Source organism: Nycticebus coucang, chromosome 3, assembly GCF_027406575.1.
Source record: "Nycticebus coucang isolate mNycCou1 chromosome 3, mNycCou1.pri, whole genome shotgun sequence".
Classification (NCBI taxonomy): Eukaryota; Metazoa; Chordata; class Mammalia; order Primates; family Lorisidae; genus Nycticebus; species Nycticebus coucang.
The window spans coordinates 76,738,152-76,758,886 of record NC_069782.1 but is presented as its reverse complement, the minus strand read 5'-3'; the positions used below and the strand labels follow the sequence as shown (position 1 = coordinate 76,758,886).

At 38.1% G+C, this 20,735-nt stretch overlaps 1 protein-coding gene and 1 pseudogene across 11 annotated transcripts in view; one reads left to right on the top strand and one right to left on the bottom strand.

The window, feature by feature from the left end:
- Positions 1-20,735, top strand: part of MARCHF8 (membrane associated ring-CH-type finger 8) — a 162,113-nt gene that overhangs the window by 25,391 nt on the left and 115,987 nt on the right. The window contains exon 1 of one of the 11 annotated variants that reach the window (XM_053582417.1): positions 10,631-10,653. The exons of 9 other annotated variants lie outside the window; for them this stretch is intronic. The gene's annotated coding sequence lies outside the window, so the exon portion shown is untranslated. Of the gene's footprint in view, positions 1-10,630; positions 10,654-20,735 lie in introns of those variants that run through there. One more of the 11 variants, XM_053582414.1, reaches the window with a different exon arrangement.
- LOC128580506 (elongation factor 1-alpha 1-like) overlaps positions 1-20,735 on the bottom strand; it is a 143,292-nt pseudogene that overhangs the window by 91,863 nt on the left and 30,694 nt on the right.

Here is a 20,735-nt window from a genome sequence, read left to right as displayed (position 1 = left end):
AGAATGTCCCTCACTTTGTGCTTGTCTGAAGATTCCTCCTGGATGGATTCATATTGTACATTTTAGGCAGGGATGACAAAAAGGTGATTCTGTTCTTCTCAGTGCATTATATTAGGAGCCATCTGATGTCACTTTCAGTATTGGTGATAACTTTATGCAGTTGGTTAAGGTGACATCTGCTGTATTTCTTTACTGCCACAATACTGTTTTTCTCCTTGAAGTTAATATGTATTGACATTGCATAACTACCCTGTTCCTCACCAAAGTTTTCATCCCGTAGTTTTAGCATCCAGTGATGATTTTCTAACTGAATACTTCCTTTCGCAGTTAGTATTTCTTTCTACTGTAAGAAAGAGATTTCCCTTCACCTCCCTTTTATTTCTTTGTTCAATTCATTGGAATGATTCATATACATGTTCTTATTTAGTGGCCTGTAATTCATTGCTCTGATTATTTTGGCACTCAAATTGTTTTAGAATTGGTCTGTATAAACACTTTCAAGCTGGCTCCTTGTCTTTTTAATGTGTCTCCCTTGTTGTTTAATCACTTACTTTCTGGTGCAGAAAGGGTTCATTTTGTATATTCCAGCCCTTGAACCAAGGAACAAGGAGACTTGTTCCTGTTAATGGGGAACGGTATTTGGACATTAAGATCTGGGTACATGATGTGTTGATTGCAACTGGTGTGTCATTATTTCTAGGCTCTCTCAGTGGACCAAGTAAGGAAATCTTAATATGTATATATTTAGATACATATATATTCATATTTTTAATTTATTCATCTGTCATAGTCCATTTGTACAGCTTAAAATACCTGAGACTGTGTAATTTGTAAACCATAGAAATTTATTTCTTAACAGTTCTGGAAGCTGTAAAGTTTAAGATGGAGGAGCCAGCCTTCACTCTTTGGTGAGGGCCTTCCTGCTGTGTGCGCAGATGGCAGTACAGTAAAAGGGCAAACAGGCCAAGCTAGTTTCTTCCAGCTCCTTTTATGTAGTCCTAAACCCATTCAAGAAGCCTCTGTCCTCATGATTTTTTTTTTTTTTTCTTTTTTGAGGCAGAGTCTCTGTTTCCTGGGCTAGGGTGCAATCATAGCTCACTGCGCCTTATACTTCTGGGTTCAAGTGACCCTCCTGCTTCAGCCACCTGAGTAGCTTGGACTACAGATGCATGCCACAGTGCCCAGCTCCTTTTTCTGTTTTTGTAGAGATGGGGTCTTGCTCTTGCTCAGACTTGTCTCGATTGCCTGACCTTAAGCAATCTCTCTTCTTGGCCTCCCAAAGTGCTTGGATTACAGGTGAGAGCCACTGTGCCTGGCCTGCCCCCATGATTTAATCACCCCCTTTAATATTATCACATTGGTGATTAAGTTTCAACATATGAATTTTGGGGAACACATTCAGACCATAGCAGCAATTATGTATATACATGTATGTATACTAAAACCGTGATTTCTATGTATTTTATTATTATTTTTTAAGATACGGTCTTGTGCTGCCTGGGCTAGAGTGCAGTGGTGTGATCATAGCTCTCAGTGCAATCTCACGCTTCTGGGCTCAAGTGAACCTCCTACTTCAGTCTCCCAAGTATCTGGGACTATAGGCATGTACCACCAGGCCTAGCTAAGTTTTTAATTTATTTTTTCTTTTTAGTAGAGACCAAGGTCTCATTCTTGTCTCCAGCTGGTCTTGAACTCCTGCCTCTTGGCCTCCCAGAGTGTTATCAGTACAGGTGGGAGCCACCTCCTCAGCCCGTGATTTCATATTGATGCTACCAGTGATAATCTAACAACATAGGCGGTGGGTACTTCTAGTGTCCTTATGTTGAATTTTGTTGAATGCTTTTCTTTCATCTTGCCCAAACTCAGTATGTAAAGATATTCTGTGTTTGTTTTAAAAGTTTTATGTTTGGCTTTTAGGTGTAGATCTATTATCAATCTCAAATTATTTCTTATGTATGTGTGATATAGGGGTGGAAGTTCATTTTTTTTCTATATGACTAGTTGATTCAAATTTGTTGAAAAGGCTTTTCCATTCCTCATTGAATTGCTTTGACACCTCTTTTGAAAATCAATAGACTATGTAAGTGTGAGTCTGTTTCTGGACTCTATACTTTCCTTTGATCTGTCTGTCTATCCTTAGACTAATGCCATACTCTCTTAGTTGTGAGAAGTCTTGAAGTCAGGTAGTGTAAATCTGTGGTCCCCAGTCTCTAGGGTGAGGACCCATACCACTCTTTGGCCTGTTAGAAACTCAGGGCGCAATAGGAAGTGAGCATCTGATTTTATAGCTGTTCCCCATCGCTGGCATTGCTGACTTAAATTCTGGTTCCTGTCAGATCAGGGGTGGCATTAGAGTCTCAAAGGAGTGTGAACCCTGTTGTAAACTGTACACAGGAGGGATCATGGTTGTGTGCTCCTTATGAGAATTTAATGCCATCCTCTGTCTGTGGAAAAATTGTTTTCCTTGAAACTAGTCCCTGGTGCCAAAAAGGTTGGGGATCACTGGTGTAAGTCCTTTAATTTTATTCTTTTAAAAAATTATCTTGGCTGTTCTAAGTTCTTTGTATTTCCAAATAAAATTTTAGACTCAAATGGCCAATTAAAAAAAAGAAATGCCTGGGGGCGGGGAATATGGTTAGAACTGTGAATTGGGCAGAATCAACATCTTTACAATATTGAATCTTCTGAATTACAAACTTGGTTTATATATCCATTTATTTAGCTACTTAATTTCTCTCAATGTAAACATACCTCAAGGGACATTCAGACTATATGCTAGGCTAGCTAAAGGGAAGCCATTTTGCTTTTGGCTGGTTCTGTCTTAAAACAGAACAGCTGCTCTGTACAAGATTTGAAAACAACCTTGAGGAAAAACAGAGTAGGGAATAGGCTACCCACAAGCTGGTAATAACAGACCATCACCAGACTACCTATTGTTTGCTGATAACCATGGAGCAAGTCATGATCACTTGTACTAAACTGTTTTCTGTCACCAACCTCCTTTCCCCCTTCCCTTTATAAGTTACACAATAAGCAGAGAAAGAAGGGCTGGTCTTGAGACAGTAGTCTACCAGTTTATCAGGCTTCTGACACCGAGTAAACTATTTCCTTCACCAGCACTCCCCTTCTGTGTCTGGTCCTCTGGTGGTGGGCAGCTGAATCTGTGTTCTGCAGGGTCATCAGTGTCTTACTAGAGTTTTCAGTATTTGGGACTTGCAGGTCTTTTGTTAAGTTTATTCCTAAATATACTGCTTTTTTACATTAAGAAACCTTTTTAAAGTTTTATTTTCTTTTTGTTGGTAGTAGAAATACAATTGAGTTTGTTATATTGACCTCTTATCCTTCAACTTTGCAAATTTAGTTAGATGAATTTGGCTAAGCTGACTTAGATTTCTCAGGAATTTTCTTTTGTTAACAATTACATAGCCTGTTAAAAGAAAGTTACATATTCCTTTCCCATCCTTATGCCTTTTATTTCTTTTCCTTGCCATATTTCGTTGGCTAGGACCTTTTTATATCCTATAATGTTGAGTAGAACTGGTAAGAAGTAGGCAAAGTCCTCAATATTTTTTTATTTTTATTTTATGTAGGTTTGTATGTTTCAAGAAATTTCTTTTTGTTTCTACTGTGCTGAGGGTTTTTATATTTTTAAACCAGAATGGATGTTGAACTTTGTCAATTGCTTTTTTTGGTGTCTGTTATTATGGTAAGTGATATGTAGTATTGATATTAAAACATTTATCCAAACTTCATATTCCTGGGATAAATCCCATCATGATCATGATATATTATTCTGTTTGTAACTTACTGCCTTTAATTTTTCTCTTGTTTTGCTAAGGATGTTGTCATCTATGTTCATAAAGTACATAAACTATGGTCATGTTTTGTGGGTTTTTTTGGGCTTTTTTTGTTCTTTTGTCTGGGCTAGAATACAGTGACATTATCACAGCTCAGTGCAACTTCATTTTGGTAATTTAAAAAACGTTTTGGATACAGGTTATGTGAATCTTCTAAAATGAGTTTGGTAATGTTTTCTTCTTTATTTCTTCTTTATATATTTGATGAAATTCACTAGCAAAACCATCAAAGTTTTGATTTTTCTTTTTACAAAAAGGGAGAGTAGCCAGTTTAACTTATTTAATAGATATATGGCTATTCAGGTGTTTATCTATATATTTACATTTTTAGAGATTTGGTCTCACTCTCTTACTCAGGCTTAGATGCAGTGGTACAATCATAGCTCACTGCATCTTTGAACTCTGGAGCTCAAGCATTCCTCCCACCTCAGCCTCCCAAGTAGCTAGTATTCCAGGTGCATACCACCATGGCCAGCTAAGTTTTAGAAAAAATACTATAGAAATGGGGTCAGGCGATCACCCAGGTTATTCTCAAATTCCTGGCCTCAAGTGATCCTCCTGCCTTGGCCTCCCAAAGTTCTGGGATTATAGGCGTGAGCCATTTCCTCCAGCTTGATTTTTAAAATTTCATTTTATGTCATTGCTAGTTGTGGAAAGTGTGTTATCCACATTATCGATAGTGTTTGTATGCTGTATCTTTTTCCATCCTGTTAACCTGTGTCTTTATATTCAAACTATATTCTTATAGACATGATTGGGTCTTGGCTTTCTTTTTTTTCTTTGCAATCTGTCAATGCCTTTTAAATGGAACATTTTAGTCTCTTTATATTTAATACATTTAGTGATACACAGTTGATCCTTATTTTTTGTGGATCCCATGTCTGTGAAAATTGAAAGATTTATTTGTAACTCCCAAACCATTACTTAAAAGTGCTTTTGTGGTCATTCACACATATGCACAGAGCAGCGAAAAATCTGTCATCTTGATGCCCACTTTCCCAGCTGAGACAACACTCAACTGTCTTCCGTGTCAGCTCTTGTATTATAAACAAGGGTCCTTTCTCCAGTCTGTTCAGTGCCACATCTTTCACATTTTGTACATTTTGTTGGTGATTTTGTTGTTTAAAATGGCCCCAAGGATAGTGGTGAGGTGTTGTGCAGTGTTTCTAAGGCTGTGATGTGCCTTTTGGATAAAAATCTGTTAGGCTTCACTCAGACAAGAGTTGCAGTGTTGTTGCCTGTGAGTTCAATGTAAATAAACTATATATATATAATACGATGTTTTAAACAGAAGCACACACAAAGTAAGTTTCTACATATATTGATCATGTTAAAGTGTGTGACCTGTGGATTGGCTGTCTTTGGGGCAGAGGCAGATGCCTGTGTTGGAGGAAAGAAGGATCCTGTGAGCAAACCTCCTTTCCTGGGCTTGTCCATCCTGAATATTTCTAAACTGTTTAAAATTCTTTTTGGTGCCATGGAGGATATAAAAAGAAAAGCCTCTAACCTAGATGATCCTGGTTCAGAAATAAGTTTGGTAAATTAGAAATTTTTTATGATGTTTATTCAAGTGTGAAAATTGGTGAGTCTGATGCACACTTAGAATTTTTGTTTTTAGGATTCTAGCCAAGAAAGAAATGCAGGCTTTCAGTCATATTTATGAAGGTTTTAAGTCTCCAGTAATGTTTATCTTTATTGAAATATCAATATCCTTAAGCGCATCTTCAATTAAATGAAAAAAATTCTTATGTATATGAATCATTGTACAAGAATGGCTTTAAGGTCCATTATATTTTTAAAAAATTCATTATATAGTGTTCTACAATATGTAAAGGCAAATGAAAAAATCATAACATGTTTGTGAGTGGTAGATGTTTAACTATCATCTGTATACCATGTATGGTTTGCAAAGCAATTTTTACATTTATTATGGCATTTGTTCTTTTTAAGAGCACTAAGTTGGAATTCAGGCAAAGAGACATGAGGAGCCCTGTTAAATTTGAACAAGGCTTACTACAGGCCATCTTGTCTGACCCTCACCAGCCGGGGTACCCTGAGCACGGCAGTCCACTTCTGTCACTTTCCTCATGGGTAAATGCAGATGAAAGTAGGATGCACCTGATAAGGTTGTGAGGGTTGATTTAGTGTATGTGAAGTGTGTTGTACTAGCCTGCTGTACGGTGAGCTCTGTGTGAATGTGCTGCAAGGCTCGCTAGGGGTTGGCAAACCCAGCTCTCAGCTTAGGTCTTTTGACTGAATCTTGTGCTTTTAGGTTGTGCCTCTGATGGCCTATTAAGTTTATGGGGTGTTCACTATCTTCCAGTTTCCAGATGATTAGGACAAGGCTAAAATTGTTCCTTTTCCAAAATTTGTATTCTTCCTGAATAATTGTAATTGCCACAAATTATTACGTATTAAGCCATACCTTTTCTTTTTTAAAGATACAGGTATTTATAATATTTGTTTGATTTGGGGCAGAGGCAGATGCCTGTGTTGGAGGAAAGAAGGATCCTGTGAGCAAACCTCCTTTCCTGGGCTTGTCCATCCTGAATATTTCTAAACTGTTTAAAATTCTTTTTGGTGCCATGGAGGATATAAAAAGAAAAGCCTCTAACCTAGATGATCCTGGTTCAGAAATAAGTTTGGTAAATTAGAAATTTACCAAAGAATTTACCAAGAATTGTTGGTGCACAAACAGGACTTCACTATAAATTCTGTATTCAGTTTTACTGATTTTGCAACATGTTTCTTCCCTTTAGGCCTTGATATGTTCTACTTTATGTATATCTTTATTTCTTTAAAATGGAAGCTTTATTTGTGATCCTAAAAAGACTAGTCAATATAGAAAACGTGAATGTTCCCTTGTGATTCCACCCACATTTTCTGCCTGAGTGCTGTCCAGCCACCATGACAATAGTTGAGTGTTACACAAATACCAGCATGTATTTTTACATACACATAGTACACACACAGCCTGTTGGTGATGGAGGCACAGTTGAGAGCCACCACCTCTGTTGCAGCACCGGAAATGCAGCAACTATTGTCAGTGCAAACTCTGGCATGTGACAGGCAGCAGCTATTGTGCTGTGGTCACCAGGATAGTCATTATCACCCATTGCTGCTGTCACAACCTGTGGCTAACAGCTGCTGCTTCCTTTGCTGCTGGTTCCTTGACATTTTATTGTTCTACTGAGCTTTTTCGCATAGCGTCTTTAACGCGACACACAGTTCCCTTGGCATTGCTGGGTAGTGTGAGCAGCAGATACCATGTTATCCTTCAAACCACAATTCTATTCTCATGCTCTGTGGCTCTTTTTGAGTTAAACCTGAACTCTTGCTTTAGCATGAGTGTCCCATCCCAATTTCTCCTTCCACTGGGAGATTTCTAGGTCCCCTTTGGAAATAGGTCCTTCGCTGGTCTGACCCTGCCAGTGTCCCCCAGTCATGTGCAAAATCTCCGTATCTTTCCTGGAGTGGTCCCAGTGCAGACTCAGGCTGGGAATGGTGCTTATGAAGAAAAATGTATGAAAGTAATTTTGATAAAAGAATAAGGGTTTATCTACTACTAAGGTTAGTTAGAACTGTAGTAACAGAAGAGTGTCAGTCATCAGTTTTCATAAATATGTTAGACTTTGTGAGCTATGACGCCATGGAACTCAGTAAAGGGTGGCAAAGTGAGACTGTCTCAAAAAAAGAAAATATGTTTAGGTTACTGTTATCACATTTATAGCTAAGTCATTTTTTTTTCAATAGGCCTGTATAGGCATGTTTTACTGAAAGTCTGTTGAATGAGGGAGGCATAGTGCTTCTGTAAGTACCTGATCTAAAGTATCTGTTGATTTGACCCCTGATGGCAGGGGTCTTGCTGTCTGTCATTGCTGTGGGGCAGCCTAAGGAATGGTAAGCCTTTGTTGATTGCAGCTGTGGAATGATTGCTTCTGTAGCCAGCCTCACCTCCTCTTAACTGCCTCCTCCTTACTTCCTTACATCCATTTGGAGTGAATCTGAAGCCAGATTACAATCCTGTCTTCCTTTCCTCTGCACAGAGATCATATGGGTCTTCTGTTCACAGTCAAGCTTCAGACCTTTCCTGTTTCCTAGAAGGACTAGTTTTTGTTTTGTTTTGTGTGTGTATTTTTTTTTTTCTATCTGCAGTTCTTGTACTAGCAATCCACAAAGTGTCTTGTCAGAAGAATGATATTTTATAAGCTGTTGTGGTAGCTAGAGGTGTGTGTAGAATAGAGGAGGCAATGGGGGAAGTATTAAGAATAGGCATCTTTTATTCAATGGGTATAGTTTCAGTTTTGCAAGATAAAAACGTTCTAGAGACTTATTTCACAACAATGTGAATAAGCTTAACATTAGTGATTTATGTGGGGTAGTGAGTGATGGATACCATGTTACCCTCCAAACTGCTACTCTGTTGTGATGCTTGCTAGCTAGTTATTTATTTTTATTTCAGATTAATATAAGGATACAAACGATCAGGTTACAATGTTGGTGTTTGTTAGGTAAGGTCCCTGTTGTAGTTGTGCCCCTGACTCAGGAAATGTGCCATGTCCCCTTACACTGTGCCCATAGAATGAGAGCACAGCAGCCCCCCTCTCCTCCCTCTGCCTCTTCCAGAAAAATTGAGTTTTTCCTCTTGTGTGGGTTATGTTATTAAATTAATTATTAAAATAGTTAATTTGGTAAATTTTGTATTTTCACAGAAAAAATAAGTATCTTTTATGGAATATAGGTTTAAAGGGTTAAGAGTAGGGTTTTGGTTTTTTTTTTTACTTTTTTATTCTTAGTTTTGTTGACTCATCCTTTACCACCAAATTGGAACAGTAGATTTGAGCTTTGAAGGGTTTAGCAGAGCAGGGGAGAAGTATAGCAAACAGTTCATTCATTTAATGTTTATCAAGTACCTTCTATGTCAGGCTCTGTGCTTTTAGCTTATAGTTTAGAGAAGTAAGGGACATGAGTCCCAGAGGACAGACAGATGAAGTGTAAAATATTGCCACTTTTTTGTTCATCTATTTTTGAGATAGAAGTATTTTCTCTGTGACCAGGCTGTAGTGCAGTGGTGTGATCATAGCTCACTGTAGTTTCGATCTCCTGGGCTCAAGAGATCCTCCTGTTTGAGCCTTCTGAGTAGCTGGGACTATAAGTGCATGCTACCATGCCTGCCTAATTTTAAACTTTTTTGTGGAGACAGCATCTCACTGTGTTGCCCAGGCTAGTGTTGCCACTTCTACCAAGAGAACTATAGCGGCTTTTTACTGTAAAGCAGGAGATTCTGAAAAATTTTGTATGTCATGAAAATTTTATTATTAACTTAAAGCATCTAGATTTACAGTCACTCATCAAATTTTTAAAAATTTCTTATGGAGAATTTCAAATGTACACAAGAGTGAAGCAGGAGTACAGTGAACCACTGTGTGCCTGGCACCAGCCGGCATCCATTCATAGCTTCTTTTGTTTCCTTGTATTCCTCTCCCACTCCATTTTTGGAGCACATTCTTGTTATTATTTCACTTTTATCTGTAAATATTTCATTACTTTCACTGAGAGACAAGGGCTGTTTTCTTAGAACCAATAACAATACCACTGCTTCCCCTCCCCCCCAGTTGATTTGTTCGAATCAGGATCTGCACAAGGTCCACATATTTCATTCAGTTAATAGGTTTTCTTTAATATCCTTTAACCTACAGTTTCCCCTTCTTATTTATTTTCTTTGTTCTTGAAATGTAATCACTTGAAGAAATCATGTCATTTTTCCCATGCAGTTGCTCATATGATGAATTTTGCTAAATGTATCTTAGTAATTTCATTTAACATATTTCCCTTCTTGCCTGTGTTTCTTGTAAACTGGATGTTAGTTTTAGAGGTTGGATCTGATTTAGGGTAATTTTTGTTGCAAGAATATTTCATAGGGCATAGTGTGTGTTCCCAGCAGCACATAATGTCTGATTTTTTGGAGGGGGGATGTAATGGCCACTTATAATTTGCATACATCCATTAGTTCATTATGAGTTTGCAAAATATTGCTATTCCAGTTTCTTCATCCTTTCTTTTTCATTTATTATCTGGAATACTTCTATATAGAAGTTTTTTCTCACAAACTATTTGGTTACCTAAAGACACAGGCAAGTCAAGTTAGATAAGTGATTATTTTTGCTTTATTTTAACTCTTGAAAAGTCCTTAATATTTTTGAATATGGCCAATGATGTTTTTCCTTTATTTGAAAAAGTATCATTATGAACACTTGAATTTTTAACATATTTGATTTCTTAAATTCATTACAATTATTATTGATGATCAAATTGTCCCTTCTTTGGGCAGTGGGAATGCCTTCAGGTTAGCACCTGAGTCTTTTTTTGTTGAGACAGAGTCTCACTCTGTTGCCCCAGCTAGAGTGCCTTGGTGTCAGCCTAGCTCACAGTAACCTCAGACTCCTGGCTTTAAGTGAACCTCTTACCTTAGTCTCCCAAGTAGCTGGGACTATAGGCATCCACCACAGTGCCTGACTGATTTTTCTGTTTTTAGTAGAGATGGATCTCTCTCTTGCTCAGGTTGGTCTGGAACTCCTGAGCTCAAGGGATCCTCTCACCTTGGCCTCCCAGAGTGCTAGGTAGGATTTCAGACATGGGCCAGTGCATCTGGCCAGCTCCTGAGTCTTTTCAACATGAATACCTCTGATGGTTTCTTGCTTTCTTATGCGATAAGATATCCAGACTCATTTTGTACATTTCCTCCCATAGATCTGGAATCAGCTCTTTCTTCAACCAGCCCTAGCCCCTTTCAAAGGTAAATTGTATTTAGAGACCACAGTGTAGATACTGTGGATTAGTTGTGCTTCTAGGATTTCTCAGTAGAGAAATCATTTATAAAGCATTTAAGAGAAAATGCTTTATGAATTTCACACTGATTTTATTTTTAATACAAATTTAGTAGTAGAGGATTTTACCGAACAACTTGTATATTTATATCTGAAGCTGAAAATATTGGTTCCTAGTAATATTGATACCATTACTTATCAGTGTTACTCCTAACAATATAGGATTACTGAAACTAGTTTAAGAAAAATGTCATTTTTTTTGTGTGTCTTTTCTCATACTATGTATTTTGCTGAATGTAGCCCGGTATTTTTCTCCAATTCTTTTTATTCTTAGGATAGATTTCCATAGGAATGTCCAGCAGTAATGAATTTTAAAACATTTGAAGTAATTCCTATTTCATATGGTTATACCATCACTACAATAAGTATTTAGGTTTGTTTCATTCTGCTTTTGAATTTAAGGGATTCAAGTTTTTTGATTTTTTTTTTTTAAATAAGGAAAACATGTACATGGTTTGAGAACCAAGTATGTAGAACAAAGCAGACTAGTCTCTGATCCCTTTCCCCTTTACCCTGCTTCTCTCCCCCCAGTTCCATTTAAAACATAAGCGTGTGTGTGTGTGTGTGTGTGTACATGTGTGTGCATGCAGACTTACTGACAATTGATCTCTGCCTCTCAGCCCCATCTTTGGTGAATGGTAACACAGGTGTATAATTTCTTTCTTGCTTTTTTGTCTTATTATTTCCCGCTGATCACGCCTTAGAAGTGTACAGAAGCATTCTTCATGCCTTTTTACAATTATGTCATATTCCAAACTATGGTACAATTTGTTCAACCAGTTCCATATTCATGAATATTTGGGTTGTGTTTAGTCTCTTCCTGTTACAAAGTGCTGCAGTGAATACCTTGTATGTACATATTAAAAAAAATTTTTTTTTGCCTCTCTACAGAGGGTAGTTTATAGCTGAACAATGATAAAGAATGATATATAATTCCAGTCAGCGCACCTATTTCTGATTGACCACTGGGTCAAAAGATTGGCTTTCTGCGTTCCCTCGGCCTCCTTGCTAGCTAGGACTATAGGCATATACCAACATGCTTGGCTAATTTTTAATTTCTTACAGAGATGTGGTCTTGCTGTGTTGCCCAGGCTGGTGTCGAATCCTGGCCTCAAGGGGTCGCCCCTTCTTGGCATCCCAAAGTGTTGGGATTACAGGCATGAGGCACTGTGCTCAGCTGGATTTCAGTTTTAAGTAGAATAGCTCTAGGAAACATTCAGGTATTTTGTTCTGGGAGTAGTGTGGAATGTAGCAGTACAATCTTTTAAAATGGGTGCGTTGATTGGATTCTATATCATTGTTCTGATATAAACCTCATCTGTCGAGTAACTTCTGTGTTTTCTAGTTTCATGTTCTTTAAAGTAGGTTGAGACTTCAGAAACATTTGAAGCAATCTGAGAACATAATTCTAGTATTTTAGACATTTTTTCTAGTTTTTTATAGTTGTCTTACCAGTTTCTCAAAAAAAAATTTTTTTTTTTTTGAGACAGAGTCTCACTTGGTTGCCTTGGGTTTGAGTGCCATAACCTCATAGCTCAAACTCTTGGGCTCAAGAGATCCTCTTGCCTCAGTTTTCCAAGCAGTTGGAACTACCGGTGCCGCCACAATGCCTGTCTATTTTTAGAGACAGAATCTCACGCTTGCTCAGGCTGGTCTCGGTCTCCAACTCCTGAGCTCAAGTAATTCATCCTAGAGTTGCTAGGATTGCAGGCGTGAGCCATCACCCTGCTAGTCAGTTTGTCAGAATTTTTTAAGGAAAGTACTATTCCTACATGGATACTTTTCAAAGTATTCAACTTAGTTTTTATAGAAAAAGCAACTTATTTTTGTAGTCACAGTTTTTCTTACTTTGTGATCAGTTTATATAGTATTATTCAATTGTACAATTGCAGCAGTGAATACAACTGATGTAAACAGGTTTAGAAATAAAAAGTGGATTTTTGATAATTCACGCAACTCAGCTGGTGGAAGCAGAGACAAGCACGTTATTCTATAGAGTAGTTTAAAAAATGTGAATATTCTTTATATTCTATTTGCTAATAATTTTTAGGGAAAGAAAGGATAGCTTTAGTTCCCTTCCAGAGTTTTCCAGTTCTTATTAAGAGTCTGGTGCTTAGAAGATGCTCAGAAAATCATGGATGAGCCAATTCAGTGTTTGGGTGAGACTTTGAAGTATTTGATTGTCTATTTGTTTGATTAGGATAGTTGATTTAAATATTATATGTCTTCCCTAGCAGAGGGATTTAAAATGAAATAATTTCTGAGAAGTGATAGCTGACTTGGAAAACAAATAACTATTTTCTGATTTACATTGCTATTACTTTAGATCTTAGGTTGTTACTTTAATGATTGACAGAAACTTTTTTTGTTTAACTATAGTTTCTCACTATAAGGTGTTTTCTAGATATAAGAATTTAAAAAGAATGGATTCCAAGATTATAGAGGAAATAGTAAACCTAAGTTTTTTACATTTCACCACCTGCATTCAAGTTAATAATAAAATTACCAATTCTTTTTTTTTTTTTGTAGAGACAGAGTCTTACTTTACTGCCCTCGGTAGAGTGCTGTGGCATCACACGGCTCACAGCAACCTCCAGCTTTTGGGCTTACGCGATTCTCTTGCCTCAGCCTCCTGAGCAGCTGGGACTAAAGGCGCCTGCCACAACGCCCGGCTATTTTTTTGTTGCATTTTGGCTGGGGCTGGGTTTGAACCCACCACCCTCAGTATATGGGGCCTGCGCCCTACTCACTGAGCCACAGGCGCCGCCCAAAATTACCAATTCTTAATAGACATTAATCACCTTTGGGATTTAACCATAGGGAGATGGGGGAAGTATTTTTTTTTTCTTTCCTTCTTTTTTTTTTTTTTTTCATTATTACATACGTATATGACGGGATGCAGAATGGTTAGGAAAGGTACAACATTTAGTCATTAAAGAGACACAAAGTTCCAGAAATATTTTACCTCTACTTTGTGTAGGCCATTGTAAGGAATATCAAAGAAACATATGATGATACAGAATACTGTAAGGAATTCTAAAGAAATATGTAACAGTACTGGGAGCACACAGCCTTTTAAGCTGGCTAGCCCAGAGCAGTCTACGCCACCTGTCCTCCATGCTGCATTGTTCAGTGAGTGACATGCAAGAATTCTTTTTGTAGGAAGCACTTCAAATGAAATCTGCCAGCTTTATATTTTTCTGCTACAAATTATGGCCAAAGGTACTTCTGCAGTCAACCTACTAAAGATGCTTCAAAAGATCCATGTTTGTGATGAAACATAAGATCTTCAAATGGTATGAATTGCTGCCGGGAGTAATTCTAGTCTTAAAATCTACACTTTGAAATATTTTTGCATCTGTTATTCTAAAGCAGAAATAAAGCCCAGCATTGGTTTTTTCCATAAAGATCATAGTTTGGAAGATGTAATAGTTGTGAAAACCTATAATTAAAGACTACTAATAAAGATAATTATTATCAGAGAGAAAAACAGTAAAACCAATGGTTACAAAATGTCCCCTAGTGAGTCCCCTCCCTATGGCTCTGCCCTTTTGTAGTGTGAGTTTGGTTGTCTTTGTCCATTTTGTGCCGCTGTAACAAAATACCTGAGACTGGGTAATTTCTAAAGATTTCAGATTTATTTCTTAACATTTCTGGAAGTTGGGACGTCCAAGGTTGAGGGGGCCACATCTGGTGAGGGCTTCTTATTGTGTCATTTCCTTTTTTTTTTTTTAGAGACAGAGTCTCACTTTGTCACCCTCAGTAGAGTGCTGTGGCATCACAAGCTCACAGCAACCTCCAGCTCTTGGCCTTAGGTGATTATCTTGCCTCAGCCTCCCAAGTAGCTGGGACCACAGGCACCCATCACAATGCCGGCTATTTTTTGTTGCAGTTTGGCTGGGGCTGAGTTTGAACCCGCCACCCTTGTTATATGGGGCCAGCACCCTACTCACTGAGCCACAGGTGCCGCCCTTTGCTGTGTCATTTCATGGCAGAAGGTGGAAGGGCATGAGAGCAATGCCTGTGAGAAAGAAGGGAAGGGGGTCAAACTCATTCTTTATTAGGAATCTGCTACCTCAATAACAGCATTAGTTCATTCATGAGGACGGAGCCCTCATGACCTAATCACCTCTTAAAAGTCCTACTTTCAACACTGCTGTATTGGGGACTAAGCTTCCAACACATGAACTTTGGGGAACGTATTCAAACCATGGTACCCATCAAGTGGTAGAGTCTGTTTCCCCCTCCTTAACTTTGGGCTCAGTCAGGTGACTTGAATTAGCCAATAGGGCTAATGGGCTGACATGATGCAGGCAGAGGCACCATGTGTAGCAGGTGAACACCCTGGGGATGCTGCTACCACTCTGTGAAGAAGCCTGGGAGAAAAGACCACATGGAGAGGTTGATCCTGCTTTCTCTGATGAGCCCAGTGTAGCAGCATGAGTAAGTCAGGTATAGCTGCCTAGCCAACTCATGGAATTATGAGAAATATGAAATCATGGCTGTTTGAAGAAATAAAGTTTTGGGTAGTTTGTTCCACGGCAATGAGAAAATGGAACATCTTGTGACAAGTGGCTGGAATCTGTGCCTGTAATTCTAATCATGGCTTTGTTACTGAGTCCTCAAAGAGGGAGGCAGGAAAGTAAATAGGTTTCTTCCTTAGAGTGTGGTAAGTGCTCAGAAAGGGCCTCGGGGTGCTGGAGCCTTAATTTCTCCTTCATTCCTCTTTTCTCAGACGTAAAGATCAGATACTCTTCTCTGCAGGCAAGTGTTGAAGAGCTAGAGAATGTGCTTCCCTATCTCATAAGTGAAATGCTAGAAGAACCCAAACATATCTTCTATTTCCCTTTGTTAACTGTTTTCAGTATTCTTGTATTACGTTAGCAGGGAAATACCATGGCTATTCCTTAATTTCTCTTCCAGAAAATCCAGATGTTAGTCTAGGCTCTTATCTCAGTAATCACACTTGGTTTATCTAATGCACATACCTACTGGAGTGGTTCTGCAGAGGCCTTCCTAAGCCATTGATGGAGTCATGATGGCTTACACTGTCTAGAGCTAAGTCTCATCTACCCTCATCATCATCTTCTCACTTATGCTCAGGTATGGCCTCTCTCCATTCCTCTGTTTCTGGGGATTCTACGTTGTACCCTGGCCTTCAGTATGCAGCCTGTCTGCCCTCTCATGGCCAAGCACTTCCTTTTGGGCAGGACAGCATTAAGCTGTATCCATTTTCCCTCGTGGCCCAGTGTTTATGTGGTCTCTTCCCACTGGGCAGCATTGTTGGCATACCTGAAATTACTCTGCCCCACTTCCTGAGAGGTTGAGGTTGCATGTTGGAAAGTTACCTTCCATAGTGTACTGGAATAGTTTAAAGATGAAAGAACATAAGGATGTGGGCTACAGTTTTTAAATACAGTTTCCTTTCTGTGGCTTGTGATATAAATTTGCATGTGAACTCAAATGATAAAGTTAAATAGCTAAGTTGGACCCAGCTATTTGAAGAGTATCTTAGTGCCTTAAAACATTCACTTTTGAAATACCAAAGTTACCATCTTTCTCAAAATTTTAGCAGATATAACTATTGTTTGGTTAAATGCCCTCCATATAGACAACAATGCAGTGAAAAGCTTGTTCCTGTTTAATTCCTTGTTGTCTTCTGTATCCGTACTGATGGCAGTAGCTCTTCCCTACTACAACAAAGCAGGGATGTACCTGGTTTTGCCTTTTCCTCCCATAGCAGTGTCACAGTGAAATAAAAAATCCCCTAAACAATACCCTACATAATTTAAGTTTACACTGTAAGTTGCTGCGTGCTGGCATATTTGGTAAAGTAGAAGTTGTACATTTGTTCACATTTTAACATGTCCGAAATTGATAACTGGGAATCCCGGGTTAGGTGGGGCAATTATGTTGTATGAAAACCTTTTGTTGGCACCTTCTGTAAGATCAGGCAAATGCCAGCAACTGAGATTCTTTGAAATATGGCCGTAAAACTTGGGCAAACTGATTAACATCTCTAAGCCACAGCCAGGAGTGATGGCTAATGCCTGTAACTTAGCACTCCAGGAGGCTGAGGTGGGAGGATCACTTGAGCCAAGGATTTCGAGACTAGCCTGAGTTACACAGATCCTGAGTCTACACACCCACACACACAAAAGAGTGGCTCCTGTGGCTCAAAGGAATAGGGTGCTGGCCCCATATGTTGGAGGTGGTGGGTTTAACCCCAACCCCGGCCAAAAACGGCAAAAAAAAAAAAAAAAGAATAAAAAACCAGGTATGTTGGCACAAGCCTATAGTCCCACCTCCTTTTTGGAGACTGAGATAGGAGGCTTGCTTGAGCCCAGAAGTTGGTGGATGCAGTGAGGCTTGCTTGAGCCCAGAAGTTGGAGGATGCAGTGAGCTAGGATCCTGCCACTGTACCCCAGCCTCTAACAGGACAAAACTCTATATCTATCTTATCAATCAATCAATCAATGAAATGAAGATAAAAGTTCTTTTACCTCTGACTTTGCTGTGAAATTGAAATGAGATGTAGATGCTAAGTATTTATAGTTTGGAAATGCTTTCATATCCTGTTTTTTCCGTCAGCATTATTATTCACAGGTGGTGAATGTTCCAGTATGTTCACATACTTTATCATCTATTCAAGCCATTCATCCATTGGATTTCATTTTCCACTTCAGCATCGCTTATTTATTATTTAATATTGACTTTATTCTTTATTATCTTTAGTAATGTTCTGAATTGTTCTAGATTTAAAAACAAACACGTTTTTGTGATTTGTTTTTGAGCATACATTATTTAATTTTATTTATTAACTTATTAGAGACAGAGTCTTACTTTGTTGCCCTTGGTAGAGTGCTGTAGTGTCACAGCTCACAGCAACCTCCAGCTCTTGGGCTTAGGCGATTCTCTTGCCTCAGCCTCCCGAGTAGCTGGGACTATAGGCGCCCGCCACAATGCCTGGCTATTTTTTTGTTGCAGTTTGGCTGGGGCCAAGTTCGAACCCGCCACCCTTGGTACATGGGGCCGGCATCCTACTCACTGAGCCACAGGTGCCGCCCTTGAGTAAACTCAGTCTGGGATATATTTGTGTGTTTTATGATTTCTTTACTCTTGGTGGTTACATTGTACATATTTTCAGGTGGTTCCTCCTTTATGCTTGTTGCATTGAAAATTTTTAATGCATTTTGATATTTTTAAGTAAACTCATTGTTCTTTAAGTTAATAGTGTTAACAGGCCAAGTCCAAATAGTAAAACTTTGTTTCAAACTGCTTTTTAGTAGGTGACATATGGATGTTCCTCTGTTATATTCCCTGAAATTTCTCAGAACTTTGAAGTTTAATTCTGGTCTTCATTTCAGTAAAGAAAAGGAGCAGGGCAATCTTTACACCTTAGGATTTGTGCCTTGGTACCCAAGTGGTCTGGTGAGGGTGAGACAGTACCCCAGATGTGATGGGGAGGGGAGAAGCCTTCTTCCCTGAATAAAGGAAATAATGCCTTGAGATGATACTGTTAGTTCAATAGCATTACAGCCTTACCAGATTCATTGCCTCCTGCTCAAGAGGAAGCCACTACACTGAGATGGCAGGGATTACAACAGAGAAAGAGTTTAATATCCAGGTGCCATGTGAGGAGATGGGAGGAAGTTCTCAAATTTGTCTTCCTTAGAATTTGTGAGAAAGGGTTTTTAAAGATAGTTTGGCAGGCAAAGGGCTAGGAAATTGAATCTGCTGATTGGCCAAAGAGGAACATAGGACTGGGAAGCATAAATAGTCTTTGTGTGGTCATTCAGTTCCCAGGTTGTGAAACAAGTTGCGTTGGTTCCTTGGAATGGGCCACTGGTCTGGTTGGGTCAGTTGGTCCATCAGAATGCAAGTTCTGGAAGATACCTCACAGACTAGCCATAGGTTTCACAAGGGCAATATTATCTGTGGGAGCAATAAAAAAAGCTAAGAATTTTTAAGACCAAGACTTCTGAGTAGTAAGCAAATATAAGAAAGCAAATTAGGAAACAGTGTCTGGTTATGTATATATCTTAACTATGTCTGTACCTTTGCAGAGTTCAGGTTCCTACCACTGTTCCTACCTTATAGCCTTGTATTAACTTTAAACGTTCAGCATATTTGGGTCCTCTGTTTGTGTGTAATGCCTGACCTATGCGTGAACTTATGCTTCGATAGCTTGTTGCTTATCTAGCATTAGATTTTTTACTGAAAAGATTGACATTTCTTATCTGTAACTTTAATTTTCCTCGGTCTTAAAAGTGCTTATTTTTCAGTAATTCTTAATAACTTACAGTTCTGACCTTTTGGAATTATTCTTAAAGATACTTAGTTCACATTTCACTATATTTGAATTTCATTACAATTTCGAACTAATTCTAATGTGCTTAGTCTGCTCCAGATATTTAAAGGTCAGTGGTTTATTCCCAATTGAAATGAATTGTATCAGGTTGGAAATATAGAATATTTGTTAGAGTTTTCTAAATTTCCACTAGGGCATTTGATAAGCATTTGAGACAGTGAACAGTGTTGGCTAATAGTTTTGAGTTGTAAGTGAAATTCTCAGTCAGGGAAATTGATCCAACCTGCATTTATTGACTAGATCTTATGTGCTAGGCATTGGGTGAGAGGGAGGGAGGGAGGGTAACAGATAGATACAGGGAAGTAAAATGAGATATAATAATGACAGATAATTCAGTAAGTGTAAAATTCCAACTGTGATAATTACTAATGAAATAGAGGTTCTTTGCTGATGCTGTTTTAAAGACCTATGAATGTGGAGTTTCCTCCCTGAGCCTGGCCAGATGTTTGAGTAATAGTTAATGAGACCATGAGGCCGAGGAGGAGCCTGGAAGCAGAAAACAGCATACATAAAAAAGGCTTGTGATGAGGCAGGGAGCTGGAAAGTCTCAGGGGAGTCAGCCACTGTTGCCCAACTGTAGAGGGAGAGGGTGGCACATAGTGAGGTTAAATAGATATATAGGGATTAAACTGCGTATCATATGATAAGTTTATGTGTTATATGAGGATCTTGAGGTATAATTTAGATACCATAAAATTCACCTATTATAAATGTACGATTCAGTGAGGTTGGTAAATTTAGAGTTGTGTAGCCACCATCATAAGAGAAAAAAATGGTTCCCTGAGCTGTTGCTTTTATTTGACTATTAAAATGTTAAGTGATCATGACTACAGTTTAGTTTATTAGCTCTTGTCTTCATTTGTGAAATGGTTGTTCCTCTCCACTACCTTCTTAATCTATGGAGATTTTAATGTTTTTTGTTCTTCAGTGAAAAAGATGTTAACTTTTTGTCCAATATACTGTACATATTTCTCAGTTTTAATTGCATATTCATTTATTTTGGTTTTTAAGTGTGAGATCATATCTACAAGCTTTTTGTGTGTGTGTTTTTTATATGCCAATACTAGCCTTAGAAAGTCATTCTCTCTTTAATTCTTTAATATATTCATTTGTAATTGAATTTTGTGTTTTTATGTTTTTTTAAACATTTAACTTTTATGTCCATTAGAAAATTTATTTCATTGTGTGAAGTGTTTATAAATTAACATTTTTGCCCTTCCAGATTGTTAACAAGTTGTACTAACACCATTTAAATAATTTTTAAAATTAATTTAAAAAGTAATTGTGGATATTCATATAGTTGCATATATTAATAGGTCCTAATGCCATTTATTGAATACTTCATCTCTTTCCTGAAATTTTTGGCTATTTTTCCTCTGTTGGTTATGGTATTATTCTGTATAATTCAGACTGTTTCTGGGCTTTCTTCAGTCTTGTTCCTGTGCCTTGATGTTTAATAGTAATTGACTTCTACTCTTTTAGTACTTCACAGGACACATCTCCCTATTGCTTCTTCCCCAATATTTTTATTTGATTAGCTCCTTTATTCTTATGTATAACTTTAGGATTATTTTGTCACATAAAAAGTCTTGCTTAGACTTTGGATGTATATTAAGTATG